Here is a 14,756-nt window from a genome sequence, read left to right on the forward strand (position 1 = left end):
ATTCACTATGTGGTGTGCCTTCCCGCATGTGCTAATGATTGACGCCACATACAAAACGAACATGTACAACCTGCCATTTGTTCAGGTCGTAGGCATGACGTCGACAAACAAATCGTTTACGGCTGCTTGTGCGGTAATTTCCGCTGAGAAGTCAGAGAACTACCTATGGGTGTTGCAGAGGATCAAGTCTATGCTGGCAGGATGTATGGAACCGCGCGTGATTTTAACAGACAGGGATTTTGCGCTAATGAACACGTGTGAACAAGTTTTTCCAAAAGCGCATAAGTATCTTTGTCGGTTCCATATTCAACAAAATATTAATAAGAACAGCAAGAAGAAATTCTCTGACAAGGAGTGGAAAGAATTCGTACGTACATTTTGGACATTGTGCGAGTCTACGACCGAGGAAATATACAGGTATAACTTGGAAAACCTTGAAGCACAGCTGAAAGAAGCTGACCGTGAACGTGAGTATTTCTTACATAATTATGTTCAAATTTTATATAATAACAAAAACTGACTATTTACGTTTTTTAATTTTAGAGGTTTTTGATTATTTGAAGAAATCCTGGTTGGATCCGTTCCGTGAAAAGTTTGTATCTTGCTGGATTAACCAAACTATCAACTTTCACCAGACTACGACCAACAGGGTTGAGAGCATGCATGCAACATTAAAAAGTCACTTTCCAAGTCATCGCAACACACTGGATAAACTTGTACTGTATGTTGATCATGTTGTTGATAAACAATACGCCGAGATTAGAAGTAGCTTTGAAACAAGCCTCCGAAAAGTGATGACGCACCACAAGAATCAGCCCATGCTTGCATATATTCTCAGAAAGGTTTCAATATATGCGATTGAGCTTTTGAGTATAGAACTAAAACGTAAGGAAGACGGGTTGAGAGCCTACGGTGCAAGCTGTGGTTGCCAACTTTTTACCAGCTGTGGTTTGCCATGTGCCTGTCGTTTGGAAAAGTTGGAAAATAAAGGTAATTAATATTTTTGACCTTTCTCGTTATGATTTTGCCACCTAATTTGTTTTCATCCACAGGTCAGCAAATCCGGATCACACACATAGACGTGTTTTGGAAGAAGCTTGACTTCAAGCCTGCAAGGAATAACATAGAGGATATCGATGTAGACGCGGAATTTGAAAAATTGAAAAAACAGATCGATCCAACACCCCCTCAAGTGAAAAGGAGCTTCTTTGAAAAGTTTCAGCAAATCCTCAATCCAGGGAACAGTAACAAAAAACCTCCTGCTGTTCTGAAGAAAACTCGTGGTCGACCAACATTGAAAACGCAGGAAGAAAGAAAGGTTGAAACCGCTAGACAAAGCTCTTACATTCCGTCAGAAGAAACTTGGGTCGATGCCTCAGACGATCTTCCCCGTCACAGCTCGTACATATCAGCCGAAGATTCTAGAAGAGAAAAGAATACCAAACCGCTCAACCTACACCCTGATTTCCCGAATATCAAGCTCGGTCCTAAGACGGATATAGCGATCCGCAACTACGCATCTCAGATTCCCAAAGTGATCCATCCATACATCATTAGAATAAAGGACGTGAAACCAGATGGTCATTGTGGATTTCGATCGGTGGCTGTTGGGTTAGGAGTGAAACAAAATTCATATTTGAAGATCCGGGAACAACTTCTAAAGGAGTTACGTATGAACGAATCGCTTTGGAGGCAGGTTTTCGATCCGGAAAACATAGGACATTATGATGCGCTGGTTAAACGGATCGATTTCAAGGGGGTGGGACGAGCAGGTATCGAAAATTACATGTCGATGCCTGAGACGGGGTTTCTTATTGCCCAACGATACGGTGTGATTGTTCACACCTTCGACATTCGTGGGAGCGATACAATTTTCCCTCTGCTGGGCGGCCCAAACGAAGCTGAGGAACCTCACCTGGTAGTTGCGGTTGTGTTCGTCGACAATGGGCATTTCATACATGTAGAGCTTGGAGGTTGTTATCCAATGCCTCCCCCAAACCTACTCTGGACAGCGAACAGAACAGAGCGCGCAGCAGCCTAGCATACATTATACAGGGATCAGATCAACACGTACGAAATGCTTACGTATCGTGCCCCTGACCTTAATGCAACCCCATATGTTCACGATGTATCTTAAATGTGTTTAATAATAATCACGTTTGTGTTTGTTCAATATACGCGTTACATCACGTTAAAAACCGAATGTCACCGACACGACCCAATCAGATTCAATACGCACTTGTACGACCCGAAATGACAATATACATCATAATACTGCAATTAATGAAAAAATACGTCATGTTCATGTACGGTAGGCGGCTGATACACATAACACTTCTCACAGGAGTACTTGTGATTTCAAACCTAAATGATACGAGATAACGGAATAAGACATCACACGTAACCGATTTGATCCGGAACTTGCCGTATAGTCCATATATATTAAAAAATGATGTATAATGGAAAAACGGAAAATTTAGACTATTTATCGACGCGTTTGTGAATTAAAAACAATTTTAAAAAAATTAAAAAATGCCCAAAACGCCCCGCTATGCTCATAACGCGGCGTTTTAGACCCAAAGCGCCGCGCTATGGCCATAGCGGGGCGCTTTGGTCCCTCGTTATACACTGAAGCGGGGCATCATCCCCCCCCCACTTCACCCAAACACCAAAAACACACACAAAGGTGCGATCCTCACACACTCGAGCCGGATTCGAAGATATTTCGATCTTTCAACCGCTAATAGGTGCGTTCTAAACCCCTTAATCTTTGCTTTCACAAATGTTGATTGGTTCATGTTGATTGTTGTTGATCTTGGCCTGAATCTCCTGCTGTTTGGGTTCTGTTCTTCAGAACGAAGAACCAAAGCGCCGCGCCGAGGCCAAAGCGGGGCGTTTTGGTTCATGTTTATTTTTTTTTGTTAATTGTTTAATTTTTATTAATTGTTTATTAATATTTGTTTAATAATTATTATTTGTTTAATATTAATTGTTTATTAATATTTATTTAATTATTATTATTTGTTTAATTATTATTAGTTTATTAATATTTGTTTAATTATTATTTGTTTAATTATTATTTGTTTATTAATATTTGTTTAATTATTATTTGTTTATTAATATTTGTTTAATTATTATTTGTTTAATATTATTTGTTTAATTATTATTATTTGTTTAATTATTATTTGTTTATTAATATTTGTTTAATTATTATTTGTTTAATTATTATTTGTTTAATATTATTTGTTTAATTATTATTTGTTTATTAATATTTGTTTAATTATTATTTGTTTATTAATATTTGTTTAATAATATTTGTTTAATTATTATTTGTTTAATATTATTTGTTTATTAATATTTGTTTATTAATATTTGTTTAATTATTATTTGTTTAATTATTTGTTTAATTATTATTTGTTTATTAATATTTGTTTAATTATTATTTGTTTAATTATTTGTTTAATTATTATTTGTTTAATTATTTGTTTAATTGATCAACGTGCAGGGATGAATTTATCCGATGAGGAGATTGAGCATATGGAGGATGAGGGAGTGGTGGGGGACGAGGAGGAGCCGGCATGTCCGTATCTTCAGTTTCCGATGGGGTCACGGGCGAGGGGGAGATGCGCTAGGTTGCGCACCATACCGATTGGGGAGCACGTAGGCATAGACTGGGAGCTGCTATCTACCCTGGGAGAGGTCGAGTGGGCGCGTCAGATAGTTGGGCTAGATACTCCTTGGTCGCGCCTATTTGAGTTAGCGATGGAGGACTCGTACCCTGAGCTTACGGTCGAGTTTTGCTCTACGTTTACATACGCGCCGCATCCGGCGGATTACGTGGAGGACCCTCATTTTCCAGTCCACGAGGTTACATTCCGTCTGGCCGGTCAGCAGTTTGAGATGAGTGTGCGGGAGTTTGCTGTCCACACAGGTTTGTACACTGAGCCTGAGCTTGATACTGATTTATATACGCAGGCGGTTACGATGATGGACAGGCAGACGCTTATCAGTTTCTGGAGGGTCATTTCCAGGGCTCCCTTTGGGAAATCCTGGCAAAAGGCCACCACCATTAAAGACCCCTTGTACCGATACCTGCACCATGTGATCGCGTCGACTATCGTGCCGCGGGGTTCCAGCAAGGAGAAGGTCAACCTCAGTGACCTTTTCTTTTTATACTGCCTACTACGCCGCCAGCCCTGCGATCTAGCAGCCAGCCTGGCAGAGTACTTTTCTACTACATACCACCGGCAGCTCCGCGGGTTTCTTCACACTGGCTCATTTATCACCGCCATTGCACGATCGCTAGGGATCGTGCCCGAGCATGATCCGCTGCTGTCCGATCCGGTCCCGTCATCCAGGTTGGGCCGCGCGTCAGTAGCCGCTATGCAGATCACCCGTACCTTTGATGTCGGTCTGAGGTTCAGGGGTGCTGACGGGCTGATTTGGCAGCCAGAGGTGTTGCCGGAGGTCATCCCGGTTGTTATTGAGGTGAAGCCTGGAGTGTTAGCCCCTCCTGATTTTCAGCGGGCCGCTCGGCGGGCTCAGCTACAGGCTCTGGGCATCGAGGAGCCTGAGGCTCAGCCTCAGGCTCAGGCTCAGGCTCAGGAGGATCCGGCGCAGGAGGAGCGAGGCGAGGAGGTCCCGGTACCACCAGTTCAGCCAGCTCCTGAGCCGCCACAGTACCCGCAGCACATTTACGCTGACCTGCCTCCGGTAGCGCGTGAGGTGGCTCGGAACTTCGACCGGCGCCTCAGACATCAGGGCGCACGCATTGACTGGATCGTCCAGACGCTCGTTGATCTACGAGAGCTCGCAAAATAATTTTGGATCGTCCGGCGCCTCCACTTGTAACATCCGTCAAAAATGGGTTCCCGAAATCCGACCCATTTTGAATTTTGGATCCTAACCCTTGAAACTTGCGAGCTTCGCAAAATAATTAAGCGTTTAATTCGTTCTTAAGTATGATTATTTATTTATTTTATTTAATTAATTAATGTTACAATTAAAAGGGTTATTCTTTTTATTTCTATAAAAATAATCTAGTTAACTGTGATTTTTAAAGTTAATCTAAGTTATCCACATAGTTAGTTAGAGTAGAAAGTAAACAAAATGAAACCCTTATTAAACAAAGTTAAAGTTGCCACAATAACTAGAGGGACGATTATGGCATTCTCCTAAAGTTGAAGTTCAGGGACTGATTATGCGATTAATGAAAGTATAATAAAACTTTGATCAAAAACAAAATGGTGATTAACATAAACTGCATACACTTCGTTTCCTTTTTAACTTTGCCGCCCAAAACCGAGAACAGCGCAAGTATTAGCTGTGTTTCTTTTTTTGGTTCAATCTCAATTATAAGTTTCCAACTATGTGTCAATCATGAACCTAGTCTTTTTTTTTAACCAAAGAAAACGCGTACGACTTCTGTTACAAAGGTTTCCAAAAGACGAGTCCGAAACGCGATTATAAATACGACATAACGTATGGTCGGAGAAACACACACCACAAACACCTTCACGTTTCGAACATCGCCGGAGCAAACCACAGCTCGCCGGAGACTCGGAGAAGACAGACGGAGAACACGCCGTCACCGGAGAAAGCCGACATCACTGGAAGTTCACGCCGGACTTTTACGACGGAACTCGACACGTAACTGTTTCGGTATAAATCTTTCACGTTTATCTTTATTACATCTCATTTCATCAATTATATATATATATATATATATAGTGTAAGTATCTATGAAAAACCCATTTAATCAAGAAAACTTGGCAAACCTTAATTGTGTGGCCAAGATTGATCCACATCATCTTTTTAAAACACATGTTAAAAGGGCATATTGGTCATTTGATCAAGATATCATTTCACTCTCTTCACCATCACATCAACTCATTTATTACCCATCATTTCTTCCCTTTTTAAACAAAAAAATACATACAGAATCCATCTCTTTCTTTCTTCTTCATACCCCATTCCTTTCTCTTCAAAACCCTAACTCCATTGCTTTCACCCCATTCCTTCCAACCTTTGAAATATGAAGATCGAAGCCACCATCAATGCTCTGCCACCATCAAAGCTCTCAAAGATCGAAGATCAAAGCCACCATCCCTTCCAACCTTGAAATCTGAAGATCGAAGCCACCATTGAAGATCGAAGCCACCATCAAAGCTCTCAAAGAAAAGGAAGCTCGGTGTCATTTTAATCACATCTTTGTTTCTGTTTTTTAGAGAGAGAAAGCTAATGTTTTGGAAGGAGAGATAACAATTTTCATGTTGTTCACCTAGACACCAAGAACACACGCACAAGTGTGTTAGAGAGAAACAGGTTTAAAGATCTTACTTTTGTTAATTTATGTAATTTGTTTAGATTTATACTTTGTATAACGTTTGGTAGATTTAAAATCAGAGCTAGTTTGTTTATTTTATTTTTTAAATCAAGATCTATAAGAAATTTTTGTATGTTGTATTTCTCTCTTCAAAGTGTATTGATTTTTTTATGAAGATTAAAGTTAAATTTCTAAATTGTTTGTCCAGCGATTTTGAGTTAATGATTGCTTTTAGTTGGATTTTTGTGTGTGTGTGGGGGGGGGGGGATGTGGGTGAGCTGGGTTTTTTTTAGGGTTTAAGAATTGGATTTGGTTTGATTTGTGTTCTAGTTTTGTTTAAATTCAGCATCACCATTGATGGTAGATAATTAGTTTGAAAATCCATAATTTTTACGATGTATGTTTCAAATTTCTTTGTTTTTTAGTTGTTTCTTTGAATAAATTCACTCCGATATTACATTTTCATTACCTTTAGAAAGTTCATAATTTAATCGGATATCGGTTTTGTTTTACAAATAGAAATTCGTGTTTTTTACTGGCATAATTTGTTACATATGTTACATTTCTATCAGCTACATTTATGCGAAGAGTATATTGATATTTTTTACGAAGATTAATGTTGACTTTCTAAATTGTTTGTACAGAGTATATTGTTATTTTTACGAAGATTAATGCTAAAATTTCTAAACTGTTTGTCATATATGTTGTAACACGTGTTACACTGCGGGTTACATATGTTGTATATAGGGTGTTACATGTGTTACACCCAGTATATGTGACCAGCTTATTGTTTTTTTTAGATTGGCTGTTAAATGTTAAAACGTACAAACTTCATAATTTATTCGGAATATCTCGTTTATTTTACAAATAAAAAGTCGTGTTTTTTGTGGGATAATTAGCTACATATGTAGTAACAACATTATGCAAGTTACTTATAGATACCCCAACCCTTTTTTGGACACAAAGGGGGGGTGCACATATGTAACACATGTTTGTAACATGTGTTACACTAGAGAGGTAACACATGTATAGCCACGTTACACATGTTACATAGAAGATTAATAAGTTTTAACTATAGAATATTTAATATTGATGTACTTGTTTTGTTCATAGGTGGAAAGATGTTTTGTGTTCAAGATGAAGATGGTTATCAAGAAGCGAAACCCGCGGAAGGATTACAACGCATCATCAGGTTTTCGTGGTGACGATGGTGTTGTTGTGAAGGCAATTTTTAGAAGACCATTTTAGAAGCATTACAACTATTGATATAAAATTTATTTTTATTTTCATTGTTAGTATGCCAATATTTGGATGAATACGGATGTTGTTGTGAAGGCAATTTTTTTTTTTGGATGCAACAACTATATGTAACATGTGTAACCTTGACGTTGTAACACATGTAACACCTATATGTAATATGTGTAAGATTGCTATACATGTGTTACATATATACCCATATTGTAACATATGTTATAAACATGTGTTACATATGTCAGCCCCTTTGGTGTCAATTTAAACTTATCAAATTACATATGTAACAACATTACATCATCCAAAATGTCATATCAATGAACAAACAAGTAATATATGTAACTATAAGTATATGAGACTAGTGTAACAAATTAAAGGGACAAACGATACACTTCATGTTACATAAGTACCTAGACTTGTTATTAACAATGTTATTAGTAGATAAAAACTGCATTAACGTATATTTTTTACATTGAACCCAGCTTCTTGGTTATAAGCCTTACACATGGCAAGAAGTTCTTCCAGTGTGACGTATGATTTAACAATAATAGGATGATATTGCTCGTTGACATTCGGTGTCCACAATTTAGTGCCATTAGAATACTAGTAAATATGGTAACGTGGAGTATGTTCTATATCATCTGTGGACATAGGGACGGATGTTAGTATAAGTTTACGTGTGTTATGAACGTTGTAATACGTTTAGCACCCTAGGGTAACAAAAAAAAGATCACACATGACACTTGTCGTGATGTTACACATCTTAATTGTGTGTGCACATGTAACATCTTCTCTACAATGTATGTAACATCCTTAAAAGTTGTGTTCCTACTCTGCTTTATATTTTGTAAGTACTTATAGGTAAACATGTTTTAAAGATACAACCTGTAGAATGTGTTACACCAAAATGTTACACAAGTGTTTCCAGTTTTACACATGTTACATCTTCTGTAACTCTGCTTTATACATTGCAAGTGTTTCCTGTTTCCAGTTTAAACATGTTTTAAAGATACAACCTGTAACATGTAAGTACTTATAGGTAAACATGTTTTAAAGATACAGTCGTATCACCTTACAAGTTATATGTTTTACTGACAAACGCCATTTCACACATGTTACACACTATAGAGTGAAACAACAGTATTGAACGTTGCTACACATTTCCCATTCTATCGTAACATGTGTAACCTTTTTGGGGGTATCAATGTTGTAGGTTTATACAGACTTAAATATATACAAATGATCCAAAAATGATCATACATGTGTTACCCTCTAGTGTAACATAAGTTACAAACATGTCTTACATATGTGCAGCCCCGATTTTTGGTAACAAAGGGGTTGAACATATGTAACACATGTTTGTAACATGTGTTACACTGGAGGGTAACTTCTGTACAACGTCAAAGGTACCCACCACCTGCCCTTCATCGACTTCTTGTTCCCATTCTTCATCGGTTTCTCCATCTACCTTCTTTTGTTATCGTTCTGTTTCTTTATCGTTCTGCTTTCGCTTATTAGCCAGCCTACCCGTCACGGACCTGGTCATTCTCCTCAATCCTGCAAATACAACCGCCATAGTAAATACATAATAGCACAAGTAATATTTCCGGAGTTATTTGTAAAATAAACGAGATATTCCGAATAAATTATGAAGTTTATATATTTTAACATTTAACAGCCAATCTTAAAAAAACATTTTAACATTTAAACTTACTATTACATTAAGTAAAAACCTTTTGTAACACGTAACAAACCTAACACGTGTTGCATTGGATGTATCTTCAAGCTGAAGATGAGATAATAAAAAGGAAAATGCACAACACTAAAAAAGTTGTAACACGTGTTACAACGGTTGTTTTAAGAACTTTCAAATAAACAAGTGTTGCAAAGTGGATGTTTTTAAATAACTGTTTAAATCAATGTAATAGAGATGTGTAAGTAGGTAATTTCCTTTTGTAACACGTGTTACATTGGATGTATCTTTACATTGAAGATGGGATTATAACACGTGTTACAACGGTTGTTTTAAGAACTTTCAAATAAACAAGTGTTACACCGTGGATGTTTTAAAAAAACTGTTTTTCATCCATTTGTAATAGAGACGTGCAAGTAGGTAAAAAACCTGTTGTAACACGTGTTACATATGTGCAGCCCCGATTTTTGGTAACAAAGAGGTCGAACATATGTAACACATGTTTGTAACATGTGTTACACTGGAGGGTAACTTCTGTACAAAATCAAAGGTACCCTCCAGTGTAACACACGTTACAAACATGTGTTACATATGTGTAGCTCCTTTTTATGTCCAAGAAAGGGCTGGTTTTAACTTAAGTAACACGTGTAACCTTATTACAACATATGTAGCTAATTATGCCAGCAAGACATTTCAACTAACAACCCATTTAAAATAACATTTCAACCCATTTAAAAAGATATAGATTTGTAAACACATAATGTTTTGTTAGGTTTCTTCCCAGTCCCAGTCCTGCCCAAGAAATGAAAAACACAAATATTAGTAGTCAGCAAAAGAGTACTTGCTAAGATGAGGATACAACAATTACCATTCACCATTTCAATATCCACTCATATCAAAACAAAATGTGTAACACAATGTATGCACCATATATTGTCCGAAAGTGTAACATATGTTACAACATACAGGACAAACAGTTTAGAATCTAGCTGGCAGAAATGTAACATACGTAACTAGTTATGCCTGCAAAAATTTGAAACATTTAACACTAATTATAAAAAAAGAACAACTTAACCAACAACATTTTGAAACCTTTACTGTAACAATTATGGATTTTCAAACTAATTATCTACCAATAATTGGGATGCCCAATTTAAACAAAAAACAGAAAACAAAATAAAGCAAATCCAATTTATAAAACCTAACACAAACCCAACCCATAAATTATTGGTCAACAAACTGAAAATATCAAAAAACTAAAAATCATTTTAACATAAAAACAAAAACCTGCAAAATACATGAACATTAACCCATTACTAGAACACTTTGAGCACACAAAAAGTTATTGACAACCTTTTTAACAAAAAAATCAAGTGTGTTCTTGCAATTAGTAGAACACTAACCGGATCTAGACCCGTCTGATGAACACGATGAAGATCTTCAAAAATGATTCTCTCACACACACTTGTGTGTGTGTGTTCTTGGCGTTCTAACAACTTTCTCTCTCTAAAACCCATGAACCAAATGATTTCTGACCTGCTTCTCTCTCACACACTTGTGTGTGTTCTTGGTCTTGGTGTTCTAATAACTTTCTCTCTCTAGAAACACATGCAACCGAATGATTCAGGCCTGCTTCTTTCTCACACACTTGTGTGTGTGTTCTTGGTGTTCTTCATGAACACGAAGGGGTTTTAACAATAACGATTCTCTCACACACACTTGTGTGTGTTCTTGGTGATTGAAACATGAAGAAAGAGAGAGGATGAGAGAAGGGATGATGATGGTGGTGAATGCACAGAAGTTTTTTCGAATTCTCAAAGAAAAGAAGAAAGAAGAAAGAGAAACAATGATGATGGTGATGATGACAATAATAAAGAAGAGAGAGAATGAAGGTCTGAGAGAGAAATGGGAATCTTGGTTATAGGTAATTGTGCTTCTCTCTCCTTTTCATATCATGAATGTCTAATCAATATGAATATAATATATAAAATGTCATAATATCATAGGTAATTTTACCCATATGCCCTTGAAGTACCTTTTTGACTTTACCACTCTATTTAATTTAATTCAAAAATGCTTCAAATTTTATGAGCCATTGGATGATCATGATCAATGGTCTAGATTGGGTTTCCTAGGTTTTCTTAGTAGAAATAAGTTTTATGTAGATCCATGCCCTATATATATATATGGAACCCATTAAGTCTAACTAACTTTTAGAACAATCTCAGCCATATAAACTTATCTACTTTTAATCCTGTCCGTCTAAACTAGAAAAAAAACTGCTTTCTTGGTGGTTTCTTTGGCTAGGATTTTCTTCTCTCCACGTTCATCCACAAAACTAGGGCAGATGGTTATCAACTGAACTATTTTAAGAGTGCCATCAAGGAGTTTACGTACTCTCTAAAAAAGTGAGGCGGTTTAAAGAGGTTACCTAATTTATCTCCTAAAATCATGGTAAAAACCACCCATTATCTACAAATCTGCTTCCTTATAACCCACTTTGCAATCCCCTCCTGAACGCACCATCCTTTCATCTCTACAGCGCCAAATATACGAGATGGGCACTTTCAAAAACGAAGATTGATGTAACTCTGAAGTTGCACATTAATAATTGAACCCTACATTAATGGAACAGCCATTGCCCTCGCTTTTGATTTGTTTTGTTTCACAAGACCAGGTAAGAATTGAGCCCTATCTTTGATTCCGCAGGCAATAGAACATCATACACACATCTACATTTTTCTCATTGTCCGATTGTGGATTTTCGATTTGGTAAATTGATCTACTAATACTTGCTATAGTTCACCTAAATTAACATATTTTCCTGTTTATTTTGTAGAATATCTCGAAACTTTTTCAGCAATTTATTTGTGTATAGAGGTATGGTTCTTTCAAGTTTTAATAATCTCCTCGATGAATTTAGTATAAAGACTTATCTATTTGTCTCTTTTTTACTTTAGTTTCTTGTAGGTGAGGGTTGATCATATGGCTATTGCTTTGTTAAGGACTTACAAATCACCAATTGTTAACACTGTACAATTTCTTATACTCTCGCTTAGTGGAGTCTGGAAAGTGACTCGCATGAAGAAAAGGTATTATGTGGATCCGTACATCCATTCTCTTTTTTTGTTGTCCTCAAAGATTAACAATTTGTGGTGGGAAATGTACGGGTGAGTGGGTTGGATAACGGGTCAAAACGTGAACTTTTTGTTAGGGTAAGTTGAGTTGACCGTCACTTTTTCTATTTAAAAAAAAATGAAATAGAGTGATTCAAGTATATTACAAAATTTGTTCTATTTTCAATAATAGTTTAAGGTGTTTGCTAATTGATGAGATGAAATCTGTTTTATGTATGTGTTTCTGTTACGACAGGAAAGAACCTGATTCTGACATAATTAGGTGTTTGCTAATTGCCTAATTATGTGCTTGATAGTTAAGGTGAGCGATTTAGCAACTTGGACTGTAATCGATGTTGGAACCGGCAATGGATGGATACTACAGCTCATTACTGTTGTTCATCGCTAAAGCAGTGGAATAAACATTCATCACTCTAAGTGCTCGCCACATCATCATGTTGGCGCCAACTAGTAAGGTTTTGGTTAGAAAGTCAATTGTTGACCATGTTTGATTGACCAACAATAGGATTATGTACCTTGCCATGAAAGATTGCTTCAGAGTTGAGAGTTGAGCTGGAAATGAAGCAACAAGTTGGATACATTGATTATGATACTTGTAGGTGGTGGATCAAATATAATATGGGTTTTTTTTTTCTTTTTCCTTTTTAGATGAAGGAATTTGTGGAAGTGAAAAAGGTGCTAACTTTGAAAGGGGTCATAGCTTAATTATGTGTATGATATATTGAGGAGAAAAATATATAGCCTGCAGAAGGATCTACAAGATTTGCAGTACACTATTGATGTACTGCAACAAGGTATTTATAAATTTATACTTTTGGTAAACATGAAAATTTGACTTTTGACTTGCTATTCGTTGACTGATTGATCTACTGGTTTGACTTTTAGAAAAGTTATTAAGAAGATTAATTATTTCCCTTAGTTTTTATGTTTCTCTTTGCCTAGCGAGTAATCTTATGCAATTTGTGGAAATCTCCTGCAATTGTTGGCATTAAAAAAAGTCCAACCACTAAAAGGAAGCATCAACATCTACAGCTGATCTTGGTATGTGGTTCTTCTATAGTTTAGTTGAATGGCTGATTATGAGATTTCAAAGTGAAAATACTTATTATTTAATAGTGAAAATACTTATTATTTAACAGTGAAAATACAAGACAAAATGGAAATTATCAAAAAGGATATCATTTAGCCAAAACAGGTATATTATGCTACTAGCCACCTATTTTTAGTGATGCAGTTGTTTTTAATTTACTTTAGAAATTAGCTACATGACAAAGGGTTATTAGACACTCTAACAAAATGATTTGAGAATGACAATGATCAATGTGGAAGCTATTTAGTTACCATCTCAGAATATCTTTTTTTGTGGTTTCCTTTCTTTATCTTAAATAATGAAATTTGGTTGTAACTTTTCTAAAGCCATAAATATTTGTTTCCTTGATTTTCTAAAGCTATTAGTCCCATATTTTAGGATGTTACTACAATTACGATAAATTTGAGAGTTAGTGAATAATAGTGTTGGAAGTTCTCTTTTCTTAAGTCGCTTGGAAAAATTGAAGTTGTTATATCGTACCTGCAATTTCTTAGGTGTTTTAAATGCACTATATGCACTATAAATTTGGTGATTAATGAATATTATACTAGGATGCATATTGATTTTTTTATTAATCGTCTGGCATGTAACAGTGATATAGAGACAGGGGCATAGCTTTGTTGTGGCCCGGGGTGCCCCTGCTCTCGCTGATTTTTTGCTCATAGGCGTGCGTCTCGGTTACTCTTTTTAAAGTGAGCCTTGTGCGCTTTTGACTACTATGTATCACATAGTGATTCTTTATGGTAGTTATGCTGATGATTAGACTTGCAGATGAGATGAAGTGCCTGAGGAAAAAAGTTGTCTTAAATTGGAGGATTGTGAAGAAAAAATCAATATGGTTACAGTTGCATCAAATGAGCTTATTCTCTTCTATGATGAGTTTGTTATGCATATGGATATTGCACTTATATGACAGAAATGAAATTGGTGTGTGGTGTTTTTAGTTGACTCATTTTTAAGTATATAATTTCAAGTATCAAGAGTACCCTAAGTATCAAAACTTAGGGGTGTGAACTTATGACACGACAAAAAAACCCGACACGAACCTAACACGAAATTCGTGGGTTTCGGTTTAGTCTAAACGGGTTTGGATGGGTTTAACGTTGAACCCGCGAACCCGTTTAACTAAAGGGTTGGGTTTGTGTCGAACCCATCGGGTTGGCGGGTTAACCCGTTTAACGTATTTATATTATATTCAATTTTTTAAAGTAATTTTTGGGAGACTTAGATACATAATGTATGACCTGACAATATTTATTT

At 36.4% G+C, this 14,756-nt stretch overlaps 1 long non-coding RNA gene across 18 annotated transcripts; it reads left to right on the plus strand.

Moving 5' to 3' along the window:
• The first annotated feature begins 11,548 nt into the window (after positions 1-11,548).
• On the plus strand, positions 11,549-14,448 carry LOC110912220. 18 transcript variants are annotated; one of them, XR_004882577.1, is made up of 8 exons: positions 11,550-11,946; positions 12,109-12,149; positions 12,230-12,361; positions 12,642-12,856; positions 13,055-13,200; positions 13,349-13,447; positions 13,546-13,601; positions 14,090-14,448. It is a non-coding gene; the product is annotated as an uncharacterized LOC110912220 (long non-coding RNA). The 18 variants fall into 18 exon arrangements; XR_004882569.1 differs by having other exon boundaries at positions 11,552-11,946; positions 12,642-13,200; positions 14,090-14,188; positions 14,268-14,448; XR_004882571.1 differs by having other exon boundaries at positions 11,553-11,946; positions 12,703-13,200; positions 13,326-13,447; positions 14,090-14,188; positions 14,268-14,448.
• Positions 14,449-14,756: the final 308 nt, after the last annotated feature.

This window comes from Helianthus annuus, chromosome 15 (assembly GCF_002127325.2).
Source record: "Helianthus annuus cultivar XRQ/B chromosome 15, HanXRQr2.0-SUNRISE, whole genome shotgun sequence".
Taxonomy (NCBI): Eukaryota; Viridiplantae; Streptophyta; class Magnoliopsida; order Asterales; family Asteraceae; genus Helianthus; species Helianthus annuus.